The following is a 12,402-nucleotide window of genomic DNA, read 5'->3' on the forward strand; positions in this document are numbered from 1 at the left end:
AACACAACACAACTCTGGATGTTGAGGGACTGTCTTGGCTGACATGTCTCTTCAATATTGCATGAAAGTCAGTACCTCGGGATTGGCAGACCGGGATGGTGGTCGCCCTTTCCAAGAAGGGTGTTCCAGGGTGTTGGAGAGAAGAATATGACCGTTAGTCGAACTTCGGCTACAGGAGGTGCAATGTGGTTTTCGTCGCCATCGCGGAACCTTGCAAGGTCACTGGAGGGTACATGGGAGTTTGCCCAACCCGTCTACATGTGCTTTGTAGACTCGGAAAAGGCATTTGACCGTGTACCTCGCGGTATCCTGTGGGGCGTGATCCGGGAGTATGGGATTGGTGGCGCGCTACTACATGCCATTCGGTCCTTGTACAACCGGAACAAAAGCATGGTTCGCAAACAAAAGCATGGTTGCCAGCAGTAAGTCGAGCCTGTTTCCGGTGAACGTTGGCAGTCCTTTGTCATTGATTCTGTTCAGAATTTTCGTGGACAGAATTTCAAGGCGCAGCCAAGGTGTCAAAGGAGTCCAGTTTGGGGGCCTTAGGATCTCATCTGTGGCAGATTATGTGGTCCTGATGGCCTCATCAAGCTGTGATCTTCAGTGTTTACTGGTACGGTTTGCAGCTGAATGTGAAGCTTCTGGGTTGAGACTCAGCACCTCCAAATCCAAGGCCATGGTTCTCAGTCGGAAAAGGGTGGACTGCACCCTCTGGGTTGGAGTGAGGTCTTGGTTCGGGTGGAGGAGTTCAAGTACAGTATCTCTGTGTTTTGTTCACGAGTGAGGGAAGGTTTAGAGCGTGACATCCCAAGGCGGATTGGTGCGGCATTTGCAATAATGCGGTCGAGGGTGAAAAGAGAGAGAGGTGAGCCGAAAGGCAAAGTTCTCAATTTATCCGTTGATCTGTGTTCCCACGCTCACCTATGGTTATGAGCTTTGGGTTGTGACCGAAAGAACGAAATCACGGATACAAGAAGCTGATATTAATTTCCTCGGTAGGGTGGCCGGACTCACCCTAAGAGAAAAGGTGAGGACGTCGGTTATCCGGGAGGGGCTCAGAGTACAGCCACTGCTCCTTCACAAGAGAAGCCAGTTGAGGTGGCTCAAGCATCCAGTCCGGATGCCTCCCTGGTGCGGTGTTCCCGGCATGCTGAGAAGACAGACCCCAGGGCAGACCTCGGACACACTGCAGGGATTATGCCTCAAATTAAAAATACAATTGATGAGATGGAAGTGATCCTCATGGGGCTCCGAATTCCAAGAGGTCAAATGACAGGGCACTCCAGAACAGAGGAGAACCAGATGAAATGGACGTTGCTTCAACAAAGCAACAAATTGCCAATTTCCTACAATCAAAGGAGGTGGATGTAGTTATCGACACCATCAATACTCCCATTGTATGGCAGAAACAACACCACACTCGTCATGATCGTTAAGTTCACCAATACGGAATTCAAAACCGCACGGCTGAAACAAAGAAAGAAGCTGTAAGGGACAAACGTCTACATGAATGAGCAGCTGACAAAAAGCAACACTGACATCGGCAAGAAAGCACTCGACTTAAGGAAGCAGGGAGAGATACAAAGTACGGCAAAATCTACATTAAGCTGAATGGAGGACTAGCGGAGGCAAGAGTGCAACCCACAACGGAAGAATGATGCAGTTGAAAGAATTACATTCAATGACATTAAACATTTGCACTACTACCACATTGCAAGGGCCTGCTCAACAAGAAGCACTGGAATCAGGAACCCGTTTACTCACAGTACAACATGAAAGATGAAAGGACAGGAAGTGGAAACCTTTAACTATCCAGACCACAAATGACTGGACTGGAGAATGGCATCGATCTGGACAACAACAAAGGAAAAGGAAAAACTTTTTTTGGTTTTGTTTACAAACAACTTATATTGCTTTGCTGCTTTAATTGTATGGAAGAATAATATAAATAGTGAATTTGTGCATGCTGAAAACAGGAAGTGAACAAATGTATTAGCAGTTGATGTGGAACAAAGAGTGGGTAGGATTAAATAAGCTTGGCTTCTTCCTACTCCTTTTCATACATGTGGATGTGAATTGTAACATGAAGCATTTCAATGTAAACTGTATGCATCTTCGAAATTAATTAGACCATAACCATCATCACATCACAACCTACTAGCCAAACAATCCGGCCAACTAACCAATCAATCCCAAACCAACCAACCAAGCAAACATCTGGGAGGGTAACAAAGAGGAACAAATTGCAATGATAATATAGTTTTCCTCACATGTTATTCCGCCATGTTGCCTGAAGCTCTGCATTGCTCATCTTTCTTACTCTCGTTCTCTTTGGTACTGTTTCAAGTCTCTCATGATAAATCATAAAGGTAAATCCCCCCAGTGCGTGTCTGCATGAGTGTGTGCAATAAAGATATTTCTGTGTGAAGAGGATGAGGTTTGTACTATTTTTCCAGGCTATAAGATGCGGGCAGCTAAGTCTTTTAAAGTGAGATTATTTGCATCAGTGAATGACTCAAGCTGTCTTGTGGCGTTTTTAACTTACAGGAAACCGTTTAGCTGATTAAGAGCTTGTTATGCAGGGTCAGCAGGCATGCAAAATAACAACGATCACGCTCGTCTTTAATCGGGTGACTAGCACCCTCCAAAATCTATTCCTAATGTGCAGATATTGCTGTCTGCAATGCAATTCAAAACTTAATAGTCCCAAAGTCAAGTCTTTATGGACTGAACTACGACCACCTAAATGGCACTATAAACATAGTGACAGCAAAATAGACTCATCTCCATTACATTACAGTATATTCCTTTTAGCTGCCCCTCAGGACAAACACAAATTGCTAGTGAATTCAAGCAATAGTGAATAGCTGAATTGCTAGTGTGGAGTGGCAGCTGGACTATTGGGTCTTCTTTAAATTCAAGGGAGATGCTATGCCACACACAAATACTCGCACATGTAAGTTACCACCTGCAATGCTATTACCTTAATAGTTACATAGAGGCATAAGACAGAGTGCAGTGCACTTTTTATGTTATTTCATGATGGTTTGACCTCCTGTAGAGGGTCTAATGGAGCCTACCAGCACTTCAGGACATCATTTGTAGTGACTGACACTACTGAATGAAAGACAATGTGTCTTTTATAGGTTGTAGCGCTGATGAATTACAGCTAAAAATGAATTACCCTTTTCTTCAACAGTCAGGAAATCTGCCTACCCTGTTTTCAGGTTTCAGACAATAAATTGTATTGAATACATTTGCTCTTTCTACTGGCAGAGAACACTCAATAAGTGAGCTTTTACTCCAGAGAATTGTTTGGATGGTAACAAAAGACATTTCCTCTTATTTGCATTTACATTGCATTTACTCATCTGGCAGACTTTTTTTTTTTTTTTTTTATCAAAGGAGACTTCCAAGTGAGCTGGAGACCCTGGAGTAATCACTTTGTACGACTACTCTATTCGATAAAAGAAAGTGCAAGCTCTACATTTTGGGGTATTATAAGCAAAGACGCACTTTTAGACACATTTAGTGTAGAGACACTTGAAGACGTGGTAGGAGATGTGCAGCTGATGTTGACATTTCTGGGTCCGTGTAGATACGGTGAGTACACTCCTCACATTTCAGAAACCATTATTATTACAGTGTGTCTTCTCAAGGCAACGTGGATGTACATTAGAGTAGTCAGTGTACAACTTCTATCGAAGTACAGAATGACAATGTGCTGGATGCTTACCTTAACTGAAGGCAAGACACATTTATCTTGCTACTCATCTGTGTTTCCAAGTATTTAAACAACTATGTGTGTGTGTGTTGAGTCATTTTCAGTGGATAGTAAATCTATCCTGCTATACAAGCTTTCTGTATCAGTTTTATGTGTGTATTAGCTAACATATGTGTCCTGCAGTGACACTCATGCAAATTGCCACCTCAAGGGCAAAATACAGCAGCTGGGGTGGGCATTTGTCATCACGAAACACACACACACACCCACACACGCAGACACACACGCTCACACACACACCAGCGCTAATACCACCCAGCGGCTGAATGTCCAGATTAATTAGAGGCAACCTATGTGAGAACAGAACGTCTGGCACGGGCCTCAACTGCAACTCCTCCTGATCCACTATGCTTTTTTTTCACTTCACACTTCTACTCCACACTGCAGCAGCTTTGAATCGCTGTCTCTAATAATGTGTTGTATGACATTGCGTATATTGATTCTGATGCACCGCTATTGCTCCTGCAGTCCTAAAATTAACCGTGATACTGTAGGAGTGATACAAACAAAATAAAATGATATCAAATAAGCCAAAACCTTGTTCTCTGCCCACTCTCTCAAAATCCTCCTCCCACTTCTCGTCTTCAGTTCTTGTCTGCCCACATCCTCCATTAAAAAACAAAACAAATAAGAAGCCAAAGGCCATTTTTTAGCAAGATTAATTTTTTTGTGAAAATGTCCACAGGTTTGCAGCAGTCAAAGGTTGTGCTTTCTGGCCAAGTGCTGCCATTTTTGTACCAAGAATCTCAGAAGAGGATCAATCTGGCTTTGATTTGTCACAAAAAAAAAACAAACACTTGACTTAAGCTTGACATGTAACACTGTAAGGAGCCAGTGAAAGACACAATTTGACTGTTCGGGTCGTTGCTGTTCCGCTTGAGTCTCGTAGGTGTCGGTAGTGCCTATTTAAAACTTTTGCTGACTGTCAAAATTAATCAAGACGAAGAAGACATTTCTGCCGTCTGTGGACTTAGAATTCTGATGCTAATGTTGCTAACGGCAATGTAATATGCTTCTCGTAACGTCTTCATCTGTGCTGAAGGAAAAGACGTGGCACATACTACCACGTAACAACATCCTTCATACTATGGATTTACCCGTCAGCTTGTAAGCGTCAGTTGTGGCTGACTAGATATCACTCCAGAAAGTCAACCGTCTTACGACTGGTCGGGGGCAGGCAGTTGTTCCTCGTTTGCCTGTGTACGCTGTACCTCATAAAGCCCAGTGAGAATCGGGCTTAATACTCAGTTATTTCAAACAACGTATTTCCAGGAATTCATGTAATTCATGTGGAATTAATTTGCCTGGCGAAAATAATTCCTGGTAATCTGTGTGGTTTCCACCACATCTCAAAGATATAAATCAGGCTGATGATGTATGAGACGATGGTAAAAGAAGCCCCACTGCACCTCCAGTCCAGGAGGTGGCGGTAAGAAGAAGCTGAATGCCAGAAGTTGTATGACATCCCCATCAGCAGTGTAGTCCATTAACAGTGCATACAGCTTCATGTCAAAAAATCCAAACTATCCCTTGAATGCAAAACAAGCACAATGACAATGGAGGTGTGGTCTTCTCAAGAATTCTAGGGAATCTGAAAAGTTGCCCTCCAACTCCCAACCCCTATGTGCATTTTTCAGGCAAAGCCAAGGGTAGAGATAAAGTTATTTTTTTTGGCATGGAGAGTCCAGCTGCCTATGTATATTTGGACGAGGTGCAATAAAACGGAACTAAAACAAAGATGCATTTTAGACAGTTAAATGTTTTTTTGCTGTTTTGTCCAAGCGCTGTACATCCCTGTGTTTTTATCATCAGTGATACACACGGTGGGTGTCTTGGCTTGGCGGGCACAGTGGCTCCCCTGTGAGTCCTTAGAACCTACAGTAACCATAAATAAAACCCCATTTTCTACGCCCGCTGCTTCTACCTTCCCACAATCACCATATTCATCACGTCCATCTCAGGAAAATGTACCACAGTGATGATTCATTCCAGCAAAGGTTTTTGAAGTCTGAAGATCTAATTACTGCGCTCGATCAGGAGGTATCATCATTGTGTGTCTTATCTCCAGACGGACGATTCCCTGACTTCTCTTGCTGTACACAAGCCGTACTTCATTTGGGTAAATGATATGCTAATCCTGTTGTGTGTGTGCGTGCATGTTGTGTGTGCGTGCGTGTGTGTGCATGCCTCCATGCTGACACCACCGCCCCATGCACACTTGTCATTAATGAGAATTTGCGCCAGAGAGGAATGAAAGTTAGTTTGCAAGTGAGATTGAGAGCTGCACCCCCTCCACCCCCAGCCCCCACACTGTGTGAAGACTGCAAGGAGCTAATTGCCTGATAATGCTGGAGAAAAATGAAAACTTTGGAATGTACTTTTCTGTTATTTTTTTCATGAATACATTTCAGGGATGGTTTCACTCGTTACTGCTTTGTGACACAGAAAAAAAAGGAAACATATGCTTGATAATTTTACTTAGAGAGTTCAAGCTAATAGGATGTGCTCTGTAAAAGTCATAAACCTTAAGGAGGAAAACAGAGCACTGCGCAAGGATACCAAGGCACTATGACACAATATCAAGGTACTACAAGATGATAATGCTGCCTTGCGCGCTGCTCTTAAACACCTGTTTATGACCTTCTAAATACGGGTTTTAACATCATTAGAGCCCTCTAGACATGAAATAACACCTCTAGTCACCTTTATACTTGTATTACTCAATATAGCAGGTGGAATAAAAGAAAATAAGACATAATAGACATACAGTAAATAAGCCATAACATAGACTCACACGTTAGCAGTGGTAGAGTTCCTTGTTTTTTTCAATGTATGGTTAAATGCTTTCGGATGGCTGTAAATTAGTCAGCATTTTTATTTGAAAAGCACACAGGGAACTGTGTCACTTCAAAACAGTTCAAAACACAGCATGAACAGTTCAACACTTTCTAGTTCTCTTCTTCTACTGACTTATTTCCTAAAAACTAGCTCTAACCCAGCATGCAAAACGTCACTGCCCTCTGGAGCCAAAACTCTAAACACCACCTGAGAACTACACAATACACCCATCGCTACAGGGACATTACTGACACCTAGTGACCAGTGTAGAATACTACATACAACGTCTTCAAATGCGTCTTCTGAAAGCCTTACATTTACTAAATACTTTGTATTTTCATTCATTTAGCCATGATAATGCTTGAAAATGCTGAATTTAGGCCAAGAATAAAATCTATATATATTCTTTACTAATAATAAGTCATATTCAACCACGAAACAGCAATAATTTATTAATTCATTTTGAAAAAAACGTGATGGTGTGAAGCCGTGAAATTCAAACCGCAAAAGTAGTGAGGGTCGACTGTATCCACTCACCACAGCAAAAGAATTACACAAATTAAGTTTTCCTTATTTTTCTTCAGCTGCTATTTTTGTGTATGTACCGTATGTATGTTTTTCCAAATCATAACTTCATGGCTATACAGCACGTTATTCAATGTGCCTTTAGACACATCATCATCATCATCATGCTTCTCATCTCTGGTATCACTATTCACAAATAAAGCTCCTCATACTGGAATGTATGCAAGGCTCTCAGTGGAACAAAATGCACACCGACACAAAAAAAATACAATATTTTAGCTTAGAAATTGAAAACACGGCAGAGAATATATGCACACTCTTGTGTGCACACTCTTGAATAATGCACACTCTTCACATGATCCTGATAAACAGTTTCCGCTATGGCATGACAAGTCTACAAGATTTGCTGACATCTTTGATGACAGTTGTCCCTCATTTATCGCGGGGGATAGGTTCCCAAAATAGCCTGCAATAAGTGAAATCCGCAAAGCAGCCTACTGCAGAGAATCCAAAACAAGCATCTGAAGTCTCATCTTTTGTTTGCATTGTGCCTCGCTACCTGAGAAATAGAAGAAATGTGTGTAGTTAATATTGCCACATTACCACGGTGACATAATAATACCAGTGATGATCAGGAACACAAATTCAAATAAAGATGACAACTGATGCATTTTTTTTGTGTTACTTCTACTCAAGCAGCAAAACAGGGGCATCTTTTATCTTGGATAGGTCCATTTTGTCTGCTTAATGAATATATATATTTAGTTGCTTATATTCAGGTAAGTTTTCTTTTAGGTATATTAGGTGGTGTTTTACCTTGACATGTTTCAACTGTCATGTGCAGTCTTCCTCAGAAGTGTCCAAAAAAGGATCTTCTTTTTGTTCAGCTATTTTTTCCTTCCATATATAAGATAAATTAATCATGTCAGTGTTTATTTTTATGCTCAGGGTCTCCTGATAATAGAAAACACAGAATTATCTGTCACCACTAAACAGGCTAAAGCATTGAAAGACAAAATGCAGTAATCTCCTGCGGGGTTTGTGAGAATCATTCATAGATTAATAGAGTGTACAAATGTGTGTCCCTAGACGACTTTATGTCCCATAATACTTGCGATCTCTATTTTGCTTCCCGAGTGGGGCATAGTACCATAGTCTCTTTGCGTGACTTTTTATTTATTGGCTTTAACTCTCTTATATGTGCCATGTAAGGGCCCTGGCACATCTTGACGATTTAGGCAGCGCATGCCTGACGTGATCATTTTGATGGCATACGTTGAACTGCCGACGTTTTTTTCAATTTTGGGCGTATACATAGCGTTTTCACAACGAGTTCGACGTATACATTCGACGTATAGCAGCACGTTCAGTTAAGTTATGGGGTTGTTCGGAACGCGTCAAATACGTCTAAATATGTCAAGTGCGTTAGAGGTACGTTCGATATAAGTTACACATAGGTTCAGAGCACGCTAATCATAGGTTGAACAAATGTCTTTGGTACGCTTGATATTATATTGACGTATTACGACTTGTGTGTAACTTACAAATAACGTGTGAACGGGTGTCAACGATCGCATAACTTATTGCCCGCGTATGCGGGACGTATGAATCATACGTTGACATACGTCGAAAAAGTTTGTGCATGCACAAAATTTTGGGACGACTTGGACGTCCTACGACGTATGACGGCGTGCTTCAGTGTGCTCTTAACTTATACAAAACTTACCCATAACTTATTCGACGTACGCCAGCGTATTGGCCAAATTTTTCATACGCTGGCGTAAGCTGGCTAAATCGTCAAGATGTGACAGGGCCTTAATGAAAGGGTGAGTAGTTTGGTTTTAGCTTTGTTTTATAGCACCATGTTTAAATTATCTTCACACTTGTTTGACAGTTAAAAATGTAAAAAAGCGCCATGCAGGAAGTCGACTACACTTAAATATCATCATATGCTTTATGTAATGAAAGGGTGAGTAGTTTTGTTGTATTTGTGTTTTATTGTACACTGTTTAAGTTATTTTACGCATCTATAAAAGTTAACATGGTAAAAAAGTGCCATGCAGGAAATCAAATGTCCTTCAGTTTCCTGCCTCAACTTCCTACAGTAATGTACAGTACAGTAATGAAAGGGGGAGCATTTTTGTTTTGTTTTGTTTTGATTGTATCGTGTTAAACTCATTTTTACACTTGAATGACAGCAAAGAATGTTCAGATGTTGGTTGGAGAGGCTGTTGGTGCGAATTGTCAGAATTGTCTGCCCCAGAGCATACAGTACTAATGTAGCCTACCACCATAGTATTCAGTCATTTTTCCTATGAAGGTAGCATTAAGGAACAGCTTTCTACTTTATATCTCTGTCTGGCCTCTGTGTACTACGTGAGTGACTTAGGTATGCTACCTGTACCAGGAGCTCAGTGAAGGCAGCGTTCATCAGTTCTCCTCCCTGCACAACAAAATAAAATCCAATTATGCTCTGCAAGCTCTCGCTCTTCTGGCTTAAGATGAGGCTACTCAGAAAGGCTTAGGTGCTCCCAATTCATCCTCATTTCTTTCTCGACCTGAGAAGACAGATGTATTTCATTGGATGTGTGCTTGTTGAGCCTGAGGGATAAATCACTTGTCACCAAGGACGAAGCTGCAGGATGGATGATGACAAGATATCCAGCAAAGGTCACATCACTTTTTTCTCCAATACATTGATGTTTAATCAATTACGTTTGCTGTCTTTTGATGCTCTCCTCCGTCTGCTCATTCCTTTACCATAAGTCAATCTTCCAGATTTTTTAATTTTTTTGCAATGATTCCTCCTGCCATTGTGCTGCTTTGACAGCGACCTTGACCTGGATGACTGATTGGAGAAGAAAGTCAGACAAGAAAAGCTTTAGAAATCTCTCGTCTGCTTCTTGTTTTTATCTGCTGAGCTCAGTAGGCGCAGGTACTATAGTACATGTCAGCAGGTCACATGACTCCGTAGGCAAAGGTGAGCGGCACACATTCTACCAGGAATGCAAGGTTTTCATGCTGGTTAAAGTTGACTTTTTACGAATGACTGCTGTCAATATGCAGTCTAACAAGGATATATCAAGCTTTGTTTGTTAACTTGCGTGGTAACACAGCAATCGACACAGCAGAGCTCCTGTTATTGCTGTCATGATTTCCTGCGTTGAGGTCACAGATCAACGATTTAATCTTTTTCCTGCCAAGCCGCCTGCTTACCATCAACACTGCAGTCACTATGTGCTTTGTAGCCGTCTGCTACACTTGAATTTAGTGTGGTCGAAGACTGAAAGATGACAGGGAAAAGGAGACAACATCTCTGAAATTTCGACCTGATTTCCACGCTTTGTAATACTTTGTTACACATGCTGCCTTTGCTTTGTTGCCACATATCTCCTCGTTCTCCAGCTAATGGAATGCCACCTGCATATGTGTGCGTGCATGGATCTTTAATGGAACTTCTGAAGTCATATCATCTGGAATTCTACCAAAATTTGAGGAAAAATATGCCAAAAGTAACACAAAACCACAGTCATGCAAGCCCTCAACTCTCGGTTTTTCCTTTGCTTTTTCTTCATCAAAAAAACAATGTGAGTGTACAAAAATGAACTCTCGGCATGTGTTTTGATTTCTCTTTGGCTTTTTTGCAACACTCCATTTGAAAAAAATGGACCATTGTTGACATTACGGGACACTGAAGGATATTGCGCGCGTCTGAAGACGAACACGAAGCATCTATTGCTTTTTTGGCTTTTCTACGACACTTCATTTCATGCATGACAACACGTGAGATTAAACATATTGTGCAACACCTACGTGAGGTTTCAAAGATCAACTCTGGGCTTATATTTTGCTTTTTCTTTGGCCTGTTGTGGCTTCTTTGCGACACCTGTTTGAAAAAAGGACCGCTGTCATGTATGACACCACAGGAGCATATCAAACACGCTCAGGAGGTCACATCAACTGACAAACTCTGTGTACATTTTGCTTTTTCTTTGGCTTTTTAAGGAAGTTATTTTGTGACACTAATACCAAAAGAAAGATGAACATGCATATACAATATGTCACTAGTTATTAGATTTATGTTGAATGTTTTTATCAGTGTTAACTTCTTTTTACACTTGTGTAAGACTCAAGAGTTTGTCATTAGTTACAACGTTCATTGTTTTTAGGGCTCACTATTAGCAGCAGATTGCTTATTTATACACTTGTATGATAGTTAAGAATCTTGTGTTAAGAATCTAATGCAGGGTTGTCCAAAGTGTGGCCCAGGGGCCGTGGCACATTATAAAAACTTAACAAGAAAACAACAAAAAAACCCCCCAAAAAAACAAAACAGCAGCAAAAATCAACAGTACTAAGAATAATGTCAAAATATTAAGAGCAAAAGTTGTAATTTAACAAGAAAAAGTCATATTTTTATGACCATAACATCATATTATGAGGAAAAATAAGTCATTTTAGTAGCATAACGTTGAAATAAAGAAAAAATGTTTTTTTTTTAAAGCTGTAATATGAGAAAATAAGTTGTAATTTAACAATAAAAAGTCATGTTGATGTAGTCATTAATCTTCCATCCATCCATTTTCTATATCGCTTATCCTCATAAGGGTTGCGGGGGTATGACTTCGGGCGAGAAGCGGGGGTACACCCTGGACTGGCAGTGCTCCAGTACCCTCTCACTTCTTTCTGGCAGTTGAAGTACTTCATGACAACTCAACTCACAGCAGCAGTACACACAAATAACTTTGGTCTTGTTGCGAGAGCCATCTGCCAGGGCTTTGAAGCTTAACTTACATTCAAAATACCCTTTTCTTTGTCCACTTCTGCTCAATATGAATATCCTGGAACAGCTTATTTCTATTTCCATTGATTCTTATAAGTTTGATTATCTGAAAAAAAATCTACCAGCGTCCCTGAGCGAATTGTATTTATTTATTTTTAGAGCTTCCACTGTATTTTTGCTTTTGCCCAAATCTTATTGTAAGACTATTGTGTGAAATGTAGAAAAATTTCCAATCCAACAAAAAAAGGCAACTTCAAACATGTCTCCAGGCAAAGTCAACACCGGTTGTGTGGGAGGACTCCTGTGCTGTCAAACGATTGTTGATTTCAACAGTAAAGCAGCGGGAGTGCTGAGAGGAAGCACTTTTGCCGCCCCGCATAGTCTCACACCGACTGAAGAGTGGAAGCTTGAACACCACATACTTTATGCAGGCAGGTAAACAAACACACCCCAACCACACAGATGAAAGGAA

Source organism: Dunckerocampus dactyliophorus, chromosome 2 (assembly GCF_027744805.1).
Source record: "Dunckerocampus dactyliophorus isolate RoL2022-P2 chromosome 2, RoL_Ddac_1.1, whole genome shotgun sequence".
Lineage (NCBI taxonomy): Eukaryota > Metazoa > Chordata > Actinopteri > Syngnathiformes > Syngnathidae > Dunckerocampus > Dunckerocampus dactyliophorus.